This window comes from Nycticebus coucang, chromosome 2 (assembly GCF_027406575.1).
Source record: "Nycticebus coucang isolate mNycCou1 chromosome 2, mNycCou1.pri, whole genome shotgun sequence".
Lineage (NCBI taxonomy): Eukaryota > Metazoa > Chordata > Mammalia > Primates > Lorisidae > Nycticebus > Nycticebus coucang.
This window is the reverse complement of record NC_069781.1, coordinates 132,869,852-132,879,430: the sequence shown is the minus strand read 5'-3', so window position 1 is coordinate 132,879,430 and position 9,579 is coordinate 132,869,852. Positions and strand designations below refer to the sequence as shown.

The window sequence follows — 9,579 nt, the reverse complement described above, 5'->3', positions numbered from 1 at the left end:
GTCTGTTTTCCCTCCCGGTTTTTTCACAGGCAATGGATCATGCTAGGCCTTTCCTTTTTTTTGAGACAGAGCCTGAAGCTGTCACCCTGGGTAGAGTGCTGTGGCATCACAGCTCACAGCAACCTCCAACTCGTGGGCTCAAGTGATTCTCCTGCCTCCACCTCCCAAGTAGCTGGGACTACAGGTGCCCACCACAACGCCTGGCTACTTTTTGGTTGCAGCCGTCATTGTTGTTTGGTGGGCCTGGGCTGGATTTGAACCCGCCAGCTCAGGTGTATGTGGCTGGCGCCTTAGCTGCTTGAGCCACAGGCGCGGAGCCTAGGCCTTTCCTTTTATCTTCTCCACCCCTAGGACCTCTCCAAGGCACCTGCCTCCATCCCCCTAGGGTTCCTGTGCAAGAGGGCTTCCTGGGCATCCAGTCTCCCTCTCCCTTGGCCCTGGCCTGAGCATCTTTGTGCTCCACACTGAGGCTGGCAGACCTGGGCGTGGCAATCACTCTTGGCCATCATCTTTCTTGGGTCTTCCCCTCAGGTGCTCAGCATCTGAGGCTTGATCTGTGATGCCCAGAAAGATGGGATGCTGTCAGAAGGTGCTGCTGGCAGACTGCCAAGAGCTGCCCAAAGAGGTCTTTCCCCTGACAAAGTCACCCTGGGCCTACCCTCAGCCTGGCAGCTGGTGGAGAGGGAACCCAAGTCTCAGCTGTGGACTGAGACTAATCAACTCCTCAGGAGATCAAGTACGCACCAGATGGCAAATTTTCAATACATTTAGCAGAGTGAGAACAGTTCTTGTTTGGGAAAATATCTTTATCAGCCACTTTGATTGATGGGGGGAGGTGCTAAGGACAGGGCTAAGGGGAGATGGTTATGCTCATGAGGAATTAACAGCTTTGCAGAAAGTATCAGCTAGAACTTGGGGGTGAGGGACCCCCCAAAAGAGAGGAAGCTTATCCATTACACTCCGGATGTGCTGACCCCTGTGATTTTCCCAAATGTGGGAAACTCGACTGCATAATTTGTGATAGTGTGGGACTGTGTTCGTGCTTTCTCCTGAGTAAAAAAAAAAAAAAAAAAAAGAGGAGGAGATAATGGAGAAGATCTGGGAACTGAAGGGGGACAGAACCAAGTGACAGGGGCCAGAGCCTTGAGGTCTGTGTCCAGTGAGAGATCCCCAGTGGCAGGACACAAAAGCACTTTTAAAAATTATGGTAAAATACTCACACCACACCACTTACCACTGTAACCATTTTACTAACAGGTCACAGCATTCAGCACACTTGCCTATGCAGCCATCACGGCTGCCCATCTCCAGGATGCTTCATCTGCCCCAACTGTAGCCCTCCCGCAACAGACCCAAACGTTCACTGGGTCCACAGCACAGTCACAGAACAACATCTGACCAAATAGCCGAATGCCTGTGACCCAGTCAAGTGGACACAGGAAATCAACCATCACACACTCCATTATCTATAAGGCAGTAGCTCAGTGTGCTTTTTACTTCAGATTTTCTTTTTTTTTTGAGATAGAGTCTCACTATGTCGCCCTCAGTAGAGTGCTGTGGCATCACAGCTCACAGTAACCTCAAACTCCTGGGCTTAAGCGCTTCTCTTGTCTCAGCCTCCCAGTAGCTGGGACTACAGGCGTCCGCCACAATGCCCAGCTATTTTTTTTTTTTGGTTGCAGTTGGCCCCAGCCAGGTTTGAACCCGCCATCCTCAGTATATGTGGCTAGCACCATTAACCACTGTGCCATGGGCGCTGAGCCTTTTACTTAAAATTTTTTTTTTTTAGAGACAGAGTCTTATTTTGTTACCCTCGGTAGAGTGGCATGGCATCAAAGCTCACAGCAACCTCTAGCTCTTGGGCTTAGGCTATTCTCTTGCCTCAGCCTCCTGATTAGCTGGGACTACAGGCGCCCCCCACAACGCCCAGCTATTTTTTGTTGTTGTGGTTGCAGTTTGGCTGGGGCTGGGTTTGAACCCACCACCCTCTGTATATGGGGCCGGTGCCCTACTCACTGAGCCACAGGTGCCACCCTACTTTAAATTTTTATTTATTTATTTTTGTAGATACAGGATTTTACTCTGCTCCCCCTAGGCTGAGGTACAGTGGCACAATTATAGCTCACAACAACCTCAAACTCCTGGGCTCAAACAGTCCTCCTACTTCAACTTCCCAAGTAGCTGGGACTACAGGGATTCACCACCATGCCTGGATATTTGTTTTCATTTTTTTCAGAGACGGGGGTCTTGTTGTGTTGCCCACCCTGGTCTCAAACTTTTAGCCTTAAGGGATCCTTCAACTTTGGCTTCCCAAAGTGATGAGTGTGAGCCACCATACTGGGCTGGTTGTTACCCTTTCTTTAGGTTGTTCTTAAATGAACTCTTCACATCTTAGCTGCAGTAGGGCCAGCGACTATGGGTGTGGTCAGATAGGAATGGCCCCAAAGATATTCAAGACCTGACACCTGGAACCTGTGAGTGTTACCTTATAAGGCAAAGGGGACATTGTAGAGGTGGTTAAGGTAAGAATTTTTTTTTTTTGAGACGGAGTCCACTAAGTCACCCCCAGTAGAGTGCAGTGGCATCACAGCTCACAGCAACTTCCAATTCTTAGACTTAAGCCATTCTCTTGCCTCAGCCTCCCAAGTAGCTGGGACTACAGGTGCCCCCCACAACGCCCGGCCACTTTTTGTTACAGTTGTCATTGTTGTTTTAGCAGGCCTGGCCCAGATTTGAACCCACCAACCTCAATGTATGTGTCTGGCCTGGTAACCACTGTGCTATGGGCACCGAGCCTAAGGTAAGAATTTTGAAATGGAGAAATTATCCTGCACTGTTCAGGTGGGCCCTAAACATAATCACATGTCTTTGTGAGAGGAAGATAGAGGGAGATATTGGGGGGGGAATAAGAGAAAGAAATGAGGACAGAAGAGAAGGCCATGTGACCATGGAAGAAGAGATGGGAGGGAAGCCGCCACACACCAAGGGGCGTGGAAGCCAGGGAAGCTGGAGGGAAGAAAGGACAGGTCCTCCCTGGCACTTCCAAAAGGGGCCAGTCCTGCTGACACTTTGAATTAAGCCCAGCAAGACTTGTTTTGAACTTGTGGCCACTGTACTGAACTGTAAGAGAATAAATGTCTGTCATTTAAAGGCACTAAAAACAGCTACTTGGAAGGCTGAGGCAGGAGGATCACTTGAGCCGAAGAATTTGAGTTGCCGTGAGCTGATGCCACGGCTCTGTACTCAGGGTGACAGAGTGAGAGAGTCTGTCTCAAAATAAATAAATAAATAAAACCACTAAAAATAGTTAAGTCAAAAGGGATCAAAGATCTAAATGTAAAAGCTAAAAACTATAAAATTGTTGAAGAAAACATAGGAGAAAAGCTTCCTGACATTGGATTTGGCAGTGGTTTCTTGGATATGACATCAAAAGCACCAGCAACAAAAGTAAAAACAGGCAAGTGGGAGTACATCAAAAAACCCACATCAATATAAGCTGAGCCTCAGTAACGCACACCTGCAGTTCCAGCTACTGAGGAGGCTGAGGCAGGAAGATGACTTGAGGCTAAGAGTTGGGGGCTGCAGTGAGCTATGTTTGCGCCACTGCTCTCCAGGTGGTGTCTGTAATTCTAGCACTCCAGGAGGCTGAGGTGAAAAGATACCTTGAGTTCAGGGGTCTGACACCAGGCTGAGCAAGAACGAGGCCCTGTCTACTAAAAATAGAAGTAGTGCTCGCTTCAGCAGCACATATACTAAAATTGGAACAATACAGAGAAGATTAGCATGGCCCCTGCACAAGGATGACACGCAGATTCATTAAGTGTTCTATATTTTTTTTACAAGGGTACATGTGAAATTTACTAAGTGTAGAATATAAATGCCTTAACACAATAACTAAGAAAATGCCGTGAAGGCTATGTTAACCAGTTTGATGAAAATATTTCAAATTAGGCTCGGTGGCTGTGGCAGATTCGAACTCAGCCCAGGCCTGCCAAACAATGACAACTACAACCAAAAAATAGCTGGGCATTGTGGCGGGTGCCTGTAGTCCCAGCTACTTGGGAGGCGGAGGCAAGAGAATTGCTTAAGCCCAAGAATTGGAAGTCTTGCTCTTGCTCAGGCTAGTATTGAACTCCTCAAGCAATCCACCTGCCTCTGCCTCTCAGATTACTGGGATTACAGGCATGAGCCACCACACCCGGCCAAGGACAAGCTCTATCATATTCCATTTGAAATGTTTATTTTCCCACTAGGTACACCCTCTGCTGGTCCTGCCTTCAAGAAAAGCTGTCTCTCACATGAGGAGAGAGCTCAGAAATGAGGCTGGCGTCTTTCGAGTAAGGGAACAGAGGGAAGGCACCAGGAAGTGACAGGCAGGGTCTCAGGAGGTCAGCAGCTCAGGACTGGAACCTGGGACTGAAAAACCTTCTCAAATCCTGGAAACAGTAGGGGAGATACCAAGGGTCCCACTGCCAGGGGCTAGGATTAGGAGGAGATTCTATTTGGCTACCAAGGCTAGGCCATAGAAACTATAGCCTGTAGAACTGGGCCCAACCACAGCACTCCTTATGCGTAGGCTCTTTGTCCCTGCCTGGCCTTACCTCCTGGCTGGATCCTAGTGGGGAAGGCACAGCAGGCCTGGACCTTGGCAAGGAGTGCATACATGGGTGGATCTGGTTGTGGTTGGGCCAAGTGTACTGCTCACGCTCCTCTGTGGGTAGACACTGCCACCTTCTGGCTCTTTGTCAATTGACTGCCTCCATCTCCACACCCCTACCCGGAGACCTAATTTCTTCTGACCAAGAAACAATAGGTTTGAGATTTCCTTTATTTGCTAACAATCTTATCCTCCTGGGGTGCCACTCAGGTCACCTGCATTAAAGTCTGAGAGATCCCAATCTTTTCAGTTCTACATTTAAAGGCAATCTTTTAGGTTTAAGAACCAGAATCCACAGAGAACTCAAATGTATAAGCAAGAAAAGAACAAGTGATCCCATCGCAGGCTGGGCAAGGGATTTGAAGAGAAACTTCTCTGAAGAAGACAGGCACACAGCCTACAGACATACGAAAAAATGCTCATCATCCTTAATCATCAGAGAAATGCAAATCAAAACTACTTTGAGATATCATCTAACTCCAGTAAGATTAGCCCATATCACAAAATCCCAAGACCAGAGATGTTGGTGTGGATGTGGAGAAAAGGGAACACTTCTACACTGTTGGTGGGAATGTAAATTAATACATTCCTTTTGGAAAGATGTTTGGAGAACACTTAGAGATCTAAAAATAGATCTGCCATTCAATCCTATAATTCCTCTACTAGGCCAAAAGAAGACCAAAAATCACATCATAACATAGATATTTGTACCAGAATGTTTATTACAGCCCAATTCATAATTGCTAAGTCATGGAAAAAGCCCAAGTGCCCATCAATCCATGAATGGATTAATAAATTGTGGTATATGTATACCATGGAATATTATGCAGCCTTAAAGAAAGATGGAGACTTTACCTCTTTCATGTTTACATGGATGGAGCTGGTACATATTCTCCTTAGTAAAGTATCTCAAGAATGGAAGAAAAAGTATCCAATGTACGCAGCCCTACTATGAAACTAATGTATGGCTTTCACATGAAAGCTATAACCCAGTTATAACCCAAGAATAGGGGGAAGAGGGAAAGGGAGGGGAAGGGGGAAAGGGAGGGGAGGGAGGGGGGAGGTGGACGGAGGGAGGGTGATTAGTGGGATTACACCTGCGGTGCATCTTACAAGGATATATGTGAAACTTAGTAAATGTAGAATGTAAATGTCTTAACACAATAACTAAGAAAATGCCAGGAAGGCTATGTTAACCAGTGTGATGAAAATGTGTCAAACGGTCTTTAAAACCAGTGTATGGTGCCCCATGATCGCATTAATGTACACAGCTATGATTTAATAAAAAATAAATAAATAAAAGCAATCTTTTAGCCAGGTGGGGTGGCTCACGCCTGTAATCTCAGCACTCTGGGAGGCCAGGAGGTCAGTACCAGCCCAGGCAACAAAGCAGACAAAAAATAAAAATGAATTAGCCGGGCGGCGCCTATGGCTCAGTCGGTAAGGCGCCGGCCCCATATACCAAGGGTGGCGGGTTCAAACCCGGCCCCGGCCAAAATGCAAAACAACCAGAAAATAGCCGGGCGTTGTGGCGGGTGCCTGTAGTCCCAGCTACTTGGGAGGCTGAGGCAAGAGAATCGCTTAAGCCCATGAGTTGGAGGTTACTGTGAGCTGTGTGAGGCCATGGCACTCTACCGAGGGCCATAAAGTGAGACTCTGTCTCTACAAAAAAAAAAAAAAATGAATTAGCCGAGTGTCCTGTGGAGTGCCTGTAATCCAGGCCACTAGGCAGGCTGAGACAGGATTGCTTGAGCCCAGGACTTGGAGGCTGGAGTGAGCTAAGATGACGCCACTGCACTCCAGCCTGGGTGACAGAGAAAGCCCGTGTCTTTAAAAAAATGAAAAACAGGGGCAGTGCCTATGGCTCAAGGAGTAGGGCACCAGCACCTTATACCAGAGGTGGCGAGTTCAAACCCGGCCCCGGCCAAAAAAATAAAAATAAAAAACATGAACATCTTTTGAGAGTACATCTTAGGTGCGGCATGATGCCTCATGCCTGTAATCCTAGCACTCTGGGAGGCTGAGATGGGTAGATTGCAGGAGCTTAGGAGTTTGAGACCAGCTTGACCAAGAGCAAGACCCCATCTCTACTAAAAATAGAAAAAGTAGCCAGGCATTATGACGAGCCCCTATAATCTCAGCTACTTGGGAGGCTGAGCCCAAACTCTTGGGATTGCTTGAACCCAAGAGTTTGAGGTTGCTGTGAGCTGTGGCACTCAACCCAGGGTGACAGAGTACATCTTAAATGTTCTTACCAAAGAAAAGAAGAAATGCAAAGGTAACTGGGAGGTGAAGGGTGTGTTAACTTGACTGTGGTAATCATTTCACAACGTGTACATACATTGAACCACCATGTTGTATGCTTTAAATGTACACAATTTTATTTGTCAATTCTACTTCAATAAAACTGGAAAAACCCACCTAATTATTATTATTTTTTTAGAGACAGAATCTCACTTTATCGCCCTCGGTAGGGTGCTGTGGCGTCACAACTCACAGCAACTTCCAACTCCTGGGCTTAGGCGATTCTCTTGCCTCAGCCTCCTGAGTAGCTGGGGCTACAGGCACCCGCCACAATGCCTGGCTATTTTTTATTGCAGTTTGGCAGGGGCCAGCTTTGAACCTGCCACCCTCAGTATATGGGGCCGGCGCCCTATCCACTGAGCCACAGATGCTACCCTCACCTTAATTTTTTGATCTCCTCCTGTTTATGGCTTACCACAACTGTCACTATTGTAACTATCCAAAGATAGCTTTGTTTGGCTGATTTTTCAGTTGTTGGGGCAGGGCCTCACAGCAATCCCACAGCAGCTTGTCACTATTCTTTTTTTTTTTTTTTTTTTTTGTGGTTTTTTTTTGGCCGGGGCTGGGTTTGAACCCGCCACCTCCGGCATATGGGACTGGCGCCCTACTCCTTGAGCCACAGGCGCCACCCAGCAGCTTGTCACTATTACTGATACAAAGCATCTGAGGCTACAACCACTGTTCCCAGTCATTCTCTGTTGCTTTTTTGTTTGATGGCTGGTTGGGTGGTTTTTGCTGGGAATCTCTGGGCACCTCCCCCACAGTTACTTGCTGTTCCTGGGCAGGTTTGCTGTGATCCCTGTAACCAGTTTCTCAGGTTTATCAGGATATTTCTCTTCCTCCACTTCATTTGTTAATTTTCTCTCTCTCTCTCTCTCTCTCTCTCTCTCTCTCTCATACCTGAATGGTGAGCAAGGTCAAAAGCCCTTTGTTTTGGTTCTTTTTTTTTTGAGATAGGGTCTTACTCTGCCATCTAGGCTAGAGTCCAGTGGCCTGATCATAGTTGACTGCAGCCTCAACCTTCTGTGCCCAAGGAATCCTCCCCCTTCAGCTTCCCAGTAGTTAGGACTACAGGTATGCATCACCACCCCAACTAATTTTTTATTTTTTGAGACAGTTTCACTCTGTCACCCTGGGTAGAGTGCTGTGGCATCAGCCTAGCTCACAGCAACTTCAAACTCCTGGACTCCCCCTGCCTCAGCCTCCTGAATAGCTAGGACTACAGGCTGCTGCCACAGCACCCGGCTAGCATTTCTATTTTGTAGAGATGGGGTCTCGCTCTTACTCAGACTGGTCTTGAACTCCTGAGCTCGAGGGATCCACCTGTTTCACCCTCCCAGAGAGCTGAGATTATACGTGTGAGCCACAGTATCCAGCCTAATTTTTAAATGTTCTTTTCTTTCTTTTTTTGAGACAGAGTTTCACTATGTTGCCCTTGGTAGAGTGCTGTGGCATCACAGCTCACAGTAACCTCAAACTCTTGGGCTTAAGCGATTCTCTTGCCTAGCCTCCCAAGTAGCTGGGACTACAGGCGCCCACCACAATGCCCAGCTATTTTTTGTTGCAGTTGTCATTGTTGGTTAGCTGGCCCAGGCCGGCTTCGAACCTGACAACTCTGGTGTATGTGGCTGGCGCTGTAACCACTGTGCCATGAGCGCTAAGCCTAAATTTTCTTTTTAGAGATGGATTTCACCAGTATAGTGAAATCCATCACTGTGCTGGATTTCACCAAGCTTGTCTTGAACTCCTGGCCTCAAGTGATCCTCCTGCCTCAGCCTCCCAAAGTGCTGGGATTACAGGTGTGAGCCATCCTGCCTGGCCACCAGGGGTGGTTTAAAGACAAAAGGGGACTAGGAGGGGCTGATATAAAGTTGACAGGGATTCTCACTGGTTTGCAGACATAACATTGATTAGTGATTGGCTACAGGTTGTTGAACTGCAAGGTACAAGTTATGGTGTCCAGCATATGGCATTTTGTTTTTTACAGTTTTGGCCAGGGCTGGGTTTGAACCCGCCACCTCTGGCATATGGGGCCAGCGCCCTACCCCTTTGAGCCACAGGTGCCGCCCCAGCATATGGCATTTTATAGTACGTGGTGTCAGTCTAGAGCCCATATAGAAAGTGACTTCAGGGCGGCGCCTGTGGCTCAGTGAGTAGGGTGCCGGCCCCATATGCTGAGGGTGGCGGGTTCAAATCCAGCCCCGGCCAAACTGCAACAAAAAAAATAGCCGGGTGCTGTGGCGGGCACCTGTAGTCCCAGCTACTCGGGAGGCTGAGGCAAGAGAATCACTTAAGCCCAGGAGCTGGAGGTTGCTGTGAGCTGTGTGAGGCCACGGCACTCTACCGAGGGCCATAAAGTGAGACTCTGTCTCTACAAAAAAAAAAAAAAGAAAGTAACTTCAAGAGATCATTATTAAGTCAAGGGGGAAGTGAGATCACAACTGTTACTACATTTCAATGCTTCTCTGGGTCAGATAATTAAAGATACAAAGTTTCTTTTCTTTCTTAAAAAAAAAAAGTTTCTTTTCTTTTTTTTTGGAGACAGTCTCACTTTGTCCCCCCTCAGCACACAGCAACCTCAAATTCTTGGGCTCAAGCGATTTTCTTGCCTCAGCTTC

General features: G+C 47.4%; 2 non-coding genes across 2 annotated transcripts; both read left to right on the top strand.

The window, feature by feature from the left end:
• Positions 1-880: 880 nt before the first annotated feature.
• On the top strand, positions 881-1,052 carry LOC128580359 (U1 spliceosomal RNA). Its single transcript, XR_008378654.1, has one exon. It is a non-coding gene; the product is annotated as a U1 spliceosomal RNA (small nuclear RNA).
• A 2,676-nt stretch (positions 1,053-3,728) lies between these two features.
• LOC128579978 (U6 spliceosomal RNA) lies at positions 3,729-3,835 on the top strand. Its single transcript, XR_008378344.1, has one exon. It is a non-coding gene; the product is annotated as a U6 spliceosomal RNA (small nuclear RNA).
• Positions 3,836-9,579: the final 5,744 nt, after the last annotated feature.